The following is a 10,311-nucleotide window of genomic DNA, read 5'->3' as shown; positions in this document are numbered from 1 at the left end:
TTGAAACGGAAAAAAAATTACGCAACCAAGTTATTAATTTATAAAAAAATACTTTATTTATTGACGTTGTCGATAAAATTATTACATAGAAAACTCGTTGGAGCCTAATAACAAGTTGAGCTCCCACCCCCCATAAATAACAATGCCAACACGATTAAAAAAAATGTTGCCAATCTTATAATTAGCATATGACTAACTAAATAATTTTTCAACCTCTTTAAAAAGATAATAAAATCATCACTAAGTTCACCCAGAGTGGAAAAGGCCAGAACCCCAAAACTGTAACCGTGCTCAATGCATTTCTCCAAATACTTCTTGCATTTGCGAGTGATGGCGGCACTGATGGCATGGCCGGGTGTGAAGTTAGTTCTGCTACCGCTCTCAAAAGGAAAAACCCCAATGACATCAAAACACATGTTGCTCCCATTCTCCCGGTTCTACATCATTAAATCTGCAGGTATTAAGCCAATGTTATCATCAGAGAAGAATCCTAATACCACCTTCTTCCTAGCAGCCACGCCTGCTTTGTAACAAATATCGTCCAAAATATCTCTTACCATGTCGTGTCTGAATTTTAACCCAACGTCACTAGCACAACGCAAAGCGTGATTGCCAAAAACATCCATTACACAGTTACAACTAGGACACATACTATTCTCCACGAATAAAGGAATACCGGGCCCATAGCAGAAGGTAGCACTGAACTGTCTCGGCCCTAAGCATTGGTTAATTTAATGAGTTAAAATTTAGCTTATACAAGCCTAGCCGGGACCATAGGATTTTATAAGTTTAGCGAAGTAGTTAATTTACGAGGATTAATTTATCAAAGTTATATTATAGTTCGCACCCCTAATTATCCAATTTATCACCCTCAAAAATTTTAAAGTCTCCTAAATAAAGCCCAATGACTTTTATTTACACCCTATAAGCCAATACACCGGAACTTCTCTATATTAATACTTTTGGGCATTCACAAAATTATTAATATATAATATAGGGAGGTATACGTAGAATATGTAAATTTCAAGTTCACTATGTGTTAAATGTATTCATAGTTGTATTAGATAGTGTACATATATTTTTATTTTTCCGTATACAAATATATGTACATATCTATGAACTTGTTAGGCTATTACAGAATTTTTGATGTTTTCGACAACTATAAATAGTAATATTGCTATTATGTACAGTAAAAGATAAATTTATATGAATTTTTGATGTTTTGTTTCCAAAAAATCAAAATATCATATAATATTAGGAAAAGAACTTATAGGAATGATAAAATTCGTATAACAAGATTTATGTTCTTTCAATATGTTGTCGATTATTGATATATGAAGGTAAATTTCTTAAGGAGGGACTGCAAAAAACTATTAATATTAAACTGCTGAGGTTATTACTATTTATAACTGGCCTCTTTGTCAATTTAGTGAAAAAACTCTTATTTACATATGGATAAACAAATTACAAAAATAATTCATTTTTCAAACGCTTGATTCCAAGTTTCAACAGCATAATAACCTGCATATATTCAAAAAATAAATGTCGATGTTGGCATTCGAATAACAAAAGCTTTTACTCCTCGTAAAGGTAAGTTAGGTATATATTTAATCAGAACATCTTTGTTATTCCCTTTTTGTAGCATGAAATACTACACAGCATTATGATATGTTTCCCCCCTTAGTCTATGATTTACACTTTCGTTAGATATAACGTCTAAGCACAATTGTCATTTCCTAGTGATTGAAAACCACTTGTTTTCTCTATATATTTCTCTCCCTTTTTGTCACAAAATGACAAAGCTTCGAGCAAATAAATGACAAACCGAAAGGATCTTATAAATCTATAATACTTGTACAACCTATAAGAGTAAGCACGAAGGTTTCAAATAACATTTTAGACAACCAAAACTAAAACCGAAACTAGCAAAGTAATCTAGTTTCAATATGTTGTCAAGGAAACAATTTCCGGGAGCAATTTTCCCTATAGTCTGACAAATCATCTAAGATAACTTAGATATTTACTAAACCGATTACATATGTGTAATCGCTTATTTCGATAAGACACAAACAAAGATCATAATTAACTCTATTTCTCTTATCAGGCTCTAATTATTCCATAAGATAACTTAGACCTTTTCCTTTAGACAAGACAAATACTGGGTTAGTTAACTAGTTTTTCTTGTCAAGGCATTTGATTAGACTTGAATAACTGAATCCTCCATTTGATAAGTCTATCTAAGATGAAAATTAACTTAGTTTGTCTTATCCGGAATCAATTGGACTAAACAAATGATACCATAATTTTTTTAAGCCTAAAACAATATATACAAACCAAAATAATTGACTTGCAATTATTTTCTTAATCGGAAGCAATTGAAACAAATATAAATGTTACAGCGCTGCGATTGCACCGAATTTCGTTAAGAAAAAATACTTGATACCAAACAATAAAGAAGATACCAAATCATATGCCAAACAAATTGACATAATTTTTCTTAACCGGAAATAATAGGATCTATCCATACACAATAATGGAACATATCAATTGTACAGAAGTTTTTCTAACCAAAAAATATAAATAATCAGGTTTTTCTTAAACAGGAAAAACGATTAACTAACAAATAAAATTGTTGCCTCAATTTCCGCAGCCACTTATCCCCAGAAATATATATTATTAAGCGCAAGTTCAAATAAGAACTCTCCCCTTGTGTGTTATCATCCTCTCGCAAGAACAAAAGAACAACAACAAAAGCAACATTTACCAGAGAAAGGTTGAATCGGTTTTAACTAATGCGTGCCAATATCAAAAGTTGAAAACCGAAGTATAAGGTACTAATATACCTTAATTACACCAATAGACTTCCTGAGAATTTCAAAGGTTGCACGGTCTATTGGTTTTGTGAGAATATCATCTAGTTGTCGTTCAGAAGGAACATACTCTAGCTTGATGACTCCATTCTCATACAATTCTCGAATAAAATGATATCTAATATCTTTTAGTAGGCCTGTCAATATCTATCCGATATCCGGAATCCGTTTCCGATTATTCGATATCCTATAGGATTTTATCCGTTTTATCGGATATCGGATATCGGATATAATATGTTATCGGATATTTCTTCCTTAACATATCGGAATCGGATTAGGCTATATCCGTTTGTTTAGATATCCGATATGTTAAGGACGTACTTGTAATTTTCCGATATGACTATTTTACTACTCGAGGACTCGAGAAGTCATTTCGTTTTTTCATTTTTTTTCTCTTCTCAGTTTCTCACCGTTTCAATTGTTCTCAGTCGCCTCTCGAGTCTCCATTCTGTCTCTGCCTCTCTCGATCAATCACTCACTCACTCAGTTGTTTACCAATCACTCACCCGCACAATCAGGTACTAATTCTCTTCTATTTTCTTTTTAAAATTTTTTTGTTCGATTCATCGATTGACATGAAAATAGGGTTTCTGTCTTGCAATCAAAAATTAGGGTTTGATATGACTTACATGTATGGATGAAATTAGAGAAAGATTTGAGATGGGTTTAACTTAAATAAGAATATGAGGCATTGAGGTTGAAGAATAACTCAATATTGATAGTTATTTTAGGGTTTGATTGAATTGATATATTTTTGAGATGGGTTTACACTTGCAGTTTCTGTTTTACTTTCTTTATGTGAAGAATCTGATTTCTATCTTTTTGGTGTTAAACAGAAGTTAATTTTGACAACAAAGACAAGCAAAGGGCTCTAAAGAAGGTTTCCGCTCTATCAGGTATCATAATCATTCTCTTGGAATTATGTTTCTGATTCTCTGATAATGCATCTTAATTTACATCCTTGTTTACTATATTTAGTTGAATTTCAGTAATGATGTGTAACAACATAATCCTGAATATGATATCATCAATTTTAACTAATGCTTAGCAAAGGCTCACCAAAAGATGAGTATTTGTTTGAAATCTTAAGTTGATGGAAGTTAAATGCACCTAAGTACCCAACTCTTGCAAAGATGGCAAGAGATGTCTTGGATATCCCAGTCACCAGTGTTGCATCCGAATCAATGTTCAGTGCAGGTGGTAGAGTGCTTACAACACACAGAGATTCATTAGATCCAGAGCTTGTTGAAGCATTGTTGTGCTTAAGCGATTGGTTGCCAGATTTCATTTGTGAAGGTAACATATTTTTTTTTCTTTTTTTTTTGCTTAAACTCAGTGCATAGATCCATCTGTAATCTGTTATTCTTCTTAGTTCCTATTGAAATATGCTATGACTACATAAGAGAAAAGCATACCGGATGCTGGTTTTGACCAGTATATTTTGATTTAGAGAGCAATGAGCAGTACAAAACAAACTATCTACTTAGATGTTTTTTCTGAAATACTACTAATCTCTATTTATTGTTACTTGTTAGCATTTGAATTTGGATATAATCTATGTGTGTTTGTCTGGATGCAGATATGGAAAATTTGGAAATCAACGACGAATGAAGTCAAGACTCAAGAGGGTCAGAGGTTGGAGCCTGGAGAGGAGAGTGATAGATACTTATCTTACTTTCTATAGCATTTGCTTGTGTTTCTTTTCATGTATGTGTGTGTAAGAGACTTACTTAGAGACATAACTACTTAAGAGTAATGTTTTAATACTTTTTGAAGACAATTTGGATGGTATGTATGAGAAATTTACAGACAATAGTTGATTAGTTGTTTTTCTTGTCAGAATCGGATATTATCGGATATATATCCGATATCCGATAGCTTAACCTATCGGAATCGATATCTGATTTTGATATCCTATAGGATATTATCGGATATCGAATATCCGATAATGCTTAACCTGTCGGATATCAGAATTCTAAATATCCGACGGATATTCTTCCATTGACAGGCCTATCTTTTAGTGCGAGAATGTTCAACTGGATTTTCTGTTAGGCGAATTGCACTTGAGTTATCACACAGAATACTCATAGTTAGAATATTTATGCTATAATCTTTGAGCATTTATTTCATCCACATAAGTTGAGTACAACAGGTACAAGAAGCAATATATTCTTCTTCATAGGTCGAGAGAGACTGTGAATTTTGTTTCTTACTATGCCAGGATACAAGGTTTTTACCAACATAGAAACAACTACCAGATGTACTCTTTCGATCTTCTACACATCCTTCCCAATCAACATCCGAGTAGGCAAGAAGGCTGTTATTTGTATCCATTGAATGTGACATACCATAATCCACGGTACTTTTGACATATCATATGTTCCTTTTTACATCTTTTAGATGTGTTTCTTTAGGATTTGCTTGAAATCTAGCACAACTTCCTATACTGAAAGCAATATCTGGTCTAGTTGCAGTTAAATACGACAGACTTCCTATCATGGATCGATATAGTTTTGGTCTATAGACTTTTCACTTGGATTAGACTGAAGTTCTCCGGTAGTTGGAATTGGAATTACCATAGAGGTTGCATCCTTCAGCTCAAATTTCTCGACTAAATTTCTGGCATATTTTTCTCCAACATTAGTCATCTCGAATTCCTCACTCATAATATTTAGGAACTCGTCAGTGAGATCTTTGAGGTGGATCCACAAATGATATCATCCACATAAATTTTTCAAGTACATTCTTTATGTTCCATTTGGTGAAAAGAGTCTTATCATCACCACTTCTAGAGAATCCTTTTTGAAGTAAGAAGGATGTTAATTTAGCATACCAAGCTCTTGGAGCTTTCCTTAAACCATATAATGACTTTTTGAGCTTAAGGACATCATCAGGAAATGATGGATCTTCAATTCCTTTAGGTTGAGCAACAAAGACTTCCTCTTTTAAATTTCCATTAAGAAATGCATACTTGATGTCCATTTGAAAATTTTTAATCTTAAGATTGCAAGAATAAGTAAGTAAAAGTCTAATTGATTCAAAACGTTTTACATGAGAAAATGTTTCGTGGAAGTTAATACCTTCTATTTGAGAATATCCTTGAGAAACATGTCCGGCTTTGTTTCGAACAATAGTTCCGTATTCATCTGATTTGTTTTTGAAAATCCATTTTGTTCCTACAATGTTGACTCCATCTGGTTTCGAAATACGTTCCCAAACTCCTTGTCGTTCCAACTGATTGAGTTCCTTATGCGTAGAGTTTACCCAAGCGGGATCATTGAGAGCTTCCTCTATATTTTTTGCCTCTATTGATGAAAGAAAACATGTATAGTGACTTCTCTTCGACTCATAAGTCTGGCATTGGCATCTCCGATGATATCATCTGTAGAATGTCTTTGATGTACCCACTTTGCAGGTTTGTGAGCATCACATTCAGTATCGATAGGTTGCTCAACTATATATGTCAGTGTCATCTTTATCATCTATATCATAAGTCTTAGGAAGGTCCCTCCTCAATTTGCTTTTCATTGTTAACAGTTTCCGAAGGAGGTAGTTCCCATCAATATGATTATCTTGACGAAAATCATTAATATCATCAATGACTACGTTAACTGATTCCATCATGACTTTGATTCGAAGATTATATACTCTAAAGGCACAACTGTAGGATGCATAACTAAGAAAGATTCCCTCATCACTTTTGGAATCAAATTTTCCTCTATGTTCTTTGTCCTTAAGTATATATCATTTGCTTCTGAAAACCCTCAAATAGATCAGATTGGGTTTTCTTCCTGAAAAAGCGGGGGGTCTAACAACCACACCCAATATTTTGTTCGGAATCTATATGAACTAAAATCCAATACAATTCCAAGAGAATTAACTAAACATTCAGACTCAATCAAGGGAAGATATCGAAGAGTTATATCTCTTTCTCAAATCAATTAGCAACTCAACATGATGGAATCCGTGAACTGATTAATATGAGAATAACTTGAACGGTACTAAATACCAATGTTCAAGTGACAATCAATTTCTATCCAAGAAACAAGGTCGGATAGTTGTGAACTACTCCCAACCCGTGATATTTCAATTATATAAAATATAATGCGAAAAAGAAATAAAACAGACACCAGAAATTTTGTAAACGAGGAAACCACAAATGCAGAAAAACCCCAGGACCTAGTACAGATTAACACCATACTGTATTAAGCCGCTACATACTCTAGCCTACTACAAATTAACTTGGACTGGAATGTAGTTGAGCCCTAACCAATCTCTCACTGACCAAGGTAGAGTCGCGTTCTTTGCGCCTCTTGAACCACGCCGGATTCTACGCACTTGATTCCCTTAGCTGATCTCACCCACAACTAAGAGTTGCTATGACCCAACGTCGAAGACTTTATATACAAATATGTCTCCCACAGATAAGTCTATTCTGAAAGTTAAATCTGTCACCCACAGAAATACCTATGAGGTTTTTGTTCCGTCTTATGATAAATCAAGGTGCACGGGAACTGAAAAAGCGGGGGTCTAACAACCACACCCAATATTTCGCTTAGCAATCTTTATGGACGAACTCCAATATACTTTCAAGAGAATCAACTAGACAGTCAGACTCAATCTATGGAAAAGTATATCAAAGAGTTTATATCTCGATTTCTTAATTCAATCCGCAATCAAACAAATAGAAATTTGCGAGCCTGATTGAATAAGAGAAATACCTTGGACGGTATCACAAACCAATATCCAAGTGTCAATCAACTCAATCAACAATCCAAAGGACGGATTCGAGAACTGATTGATCTTAACGCACAACCTGTGATACTTATATTATATAACAAAATATAATGCAGAAAATAAATAACACAGATACCAGAAGTTTTGTTAACGAGGAAACCGCAAATGCAGAAAAACTCCGGGACCTAGTCCAGATTTGAACACCACACTGTATTAAGCCGCTACAGACACTAGCCTACTGCTAATGAACTTCAGGCTGGACTGTAGTTGAACCCTAATCAATCTTACACTGATTCAAGGTACAGTTGCGCTCCTTACGTCTCTGATCCCAGCAGGATACTACGCACTTGATTCCCTTAGCTGATCTCATTCACAACTAAGAGTCTCTACGACCCAAAGTCGAAGACTTGATAAACAAATCTGTCTCACACTGAAAAGTCTATTGGAATAGATAAATTTGTCTCCCACAGAAATACCTATGGGTTTTGTTCCGTCTTTTGATAAATCAAGGTGCACATGAACCAATTGATAAATTAGATTTATATTCCCGAAGAACAGCCTAGTATCATCAATCACCTCAGAATAATCTTAATCGTATGGAAGCGAAACAAGATATTGTGGAATCACAAACGATGAGACGAAGATGTTTGTGACTACTTTTTATCTTGCATATCAGAGATCACTCTCGAGCAAATCTTAGAGAAGATAGTACTCAATCACGATACAACAGGGCAGGATCAAAACACGCAACTACAGAGAAAACAGTTAGGTCTGGCTTCACAATCCCAATGAAGTCTTCAAGTCGTTATCCTACAGGGTTTCGTGAAAAACCTAAGGTTAAAGGAGAATCAACTCTAGTCGTAACTAGTATCACACATGAGGTGTGGGCATTAGGTTTCCCAGTTGCTATAGTTCTCCCTTATATAGTTTTCAAATCATGGTTGCAATCTAAGTTACCTTGGTAACCAAGCATTCAATATTCACCGTAAGATGAAAACCTGATTCAACTCAAGCTAATATCTTTCAACCGTTAGATCGAACTTAGCTTGTTATACACAAATGAAATGTACCTTCATTTAGGTTTGAGTAACCGTACCTAAATGTGTGCACTAGGTTGTCTCAACAGTAGTTAACCAAAGTTATCTATATGAACACTTTCATATCAACCTTATTCATCTTAACCACAACTAGTTCAAATGATTCAAATGAAACTAGTTATAGAGTTGTTCAATTACGATATTCTCATAGATACTTGTGAGTGTTATGTTCCTAATTATCTAGTTCTTGAATCATGGCGCATAAGTGTGCGTCTCTTTCACAATTTATATATAATACCAGCAGATTGATAATCAAGGGCTATAGAAAAGCCAACAAAGGAATCCCACTGCCATCAAATAAAACCTACATGTTGCATATACAAAAATAACTTGGTGGTCAATAGTGGATACAATTCCTCAAAACAATGTATGGATCTCTACATTCATTAAACATCTAATTTAGTCAGAAGTAGCTTTAGCATGATAGGTTTTATTGTAACTTAAAACACTAACATGGAATAAACAGATATTTGAAGGGGAAATTTGAACTCACTCCAAGTCCCCTGTTTTTTGAATCACTGCAAGAATTGCAATCAACCCATAATAGATTAGTTATGTATCAATTTAAACATTGAATTCCTTTCACAGCTGGATTTGAGGATAACTTCCTTCTACTTAAGATCATATTCAAAGAGTTGCAAGCTGTTCATCTAAGACCTTAATTCCTTCGTTGATAACAACCTTAAATAGCACAAAAAAGTTAGTAGAAACTCTAAATAACAGGAATGCTAACTTGAAAGAATTTGCACCTTATTGTATTAGAGATGAAGGGGGTTGTGTGTATGCTGGATCGATGAATCTTTTTCGTATTCTTTTGGCATTGAATGTTAAGTGGTGCACCTTCATATCTAAATAAGTAAAAAAGCACTTCATCTCCATGAACTTTTTCTAGGTCGTAAAAGTCTTTAAAACCATAATTAAGGATAACCGTGAAAATAAAATAGCAAAAACTGTACAATTAGGAGACAGAAATAAAAAGTTACCATAAATCGGTTAACAACCATTCAATGTGTGTCGGAATTGCAGAGACATTATTTGAATAACATGTGCGTGAACGTTTAAGTCTTAGAACCTGCAGTATAAGCATTTAATTTTGTAAGAGACATGAAAGTCTGTGAAAACTACGCTAGTCGTATCATCGAGTTTTGTCAATGCAAATCAATGCAAGTGCATACTTCTTTTAAGGGCGCATCTTTCCTCTTCAGGTTTGCCCTTGTACGACTTGTTTGTGAGGATATTTGTCCATTCTGATATATAAAATTAAAAAAAAAAAAAAAGTATTTCAGTGTTGGAAGAAAAAGAATGTAGTTCAGAACTCATTGTTATAATTTAAACATCTAATTTGATTATACACTGCCTTTTAAAGGATTTCTTGTGAATTTAGATTAATAGTGTTGATTATACATCTAATTTGAGTTAGGATGCCATTGAAACTTTGCACATTCACTGAGATCAGTTAATGGCAAGAGATGAAACACTTATAAATACCATTTAAAACTATAGATACCATTTGAAACGGTGGTGATATGGCCATGTGTAGATGGGGAAAAAAGATTTGCTGGTTTTTACGGAATTGAAGAGACGTCCGTGTGGAGACTCTTTGAACC

This window comes from Papaver somniferum, chromosome 5, assembly GCF_003573695.1.
Source record: "Papaver somniferum cultivar HN1 chromosome 5, ASM357369v1, whole genome shotgun sequence".
Taxonomy (NCBI): domain Eukaryota; kingdom Viridiplantae; phylum Streptophyta; class Magnoliopsida; order Ranunculales; family Papaveraceae; genus Papaver; species Papaver somniferum.
This window is presented reverse-complemented; position numbering follows the sequence as displayed.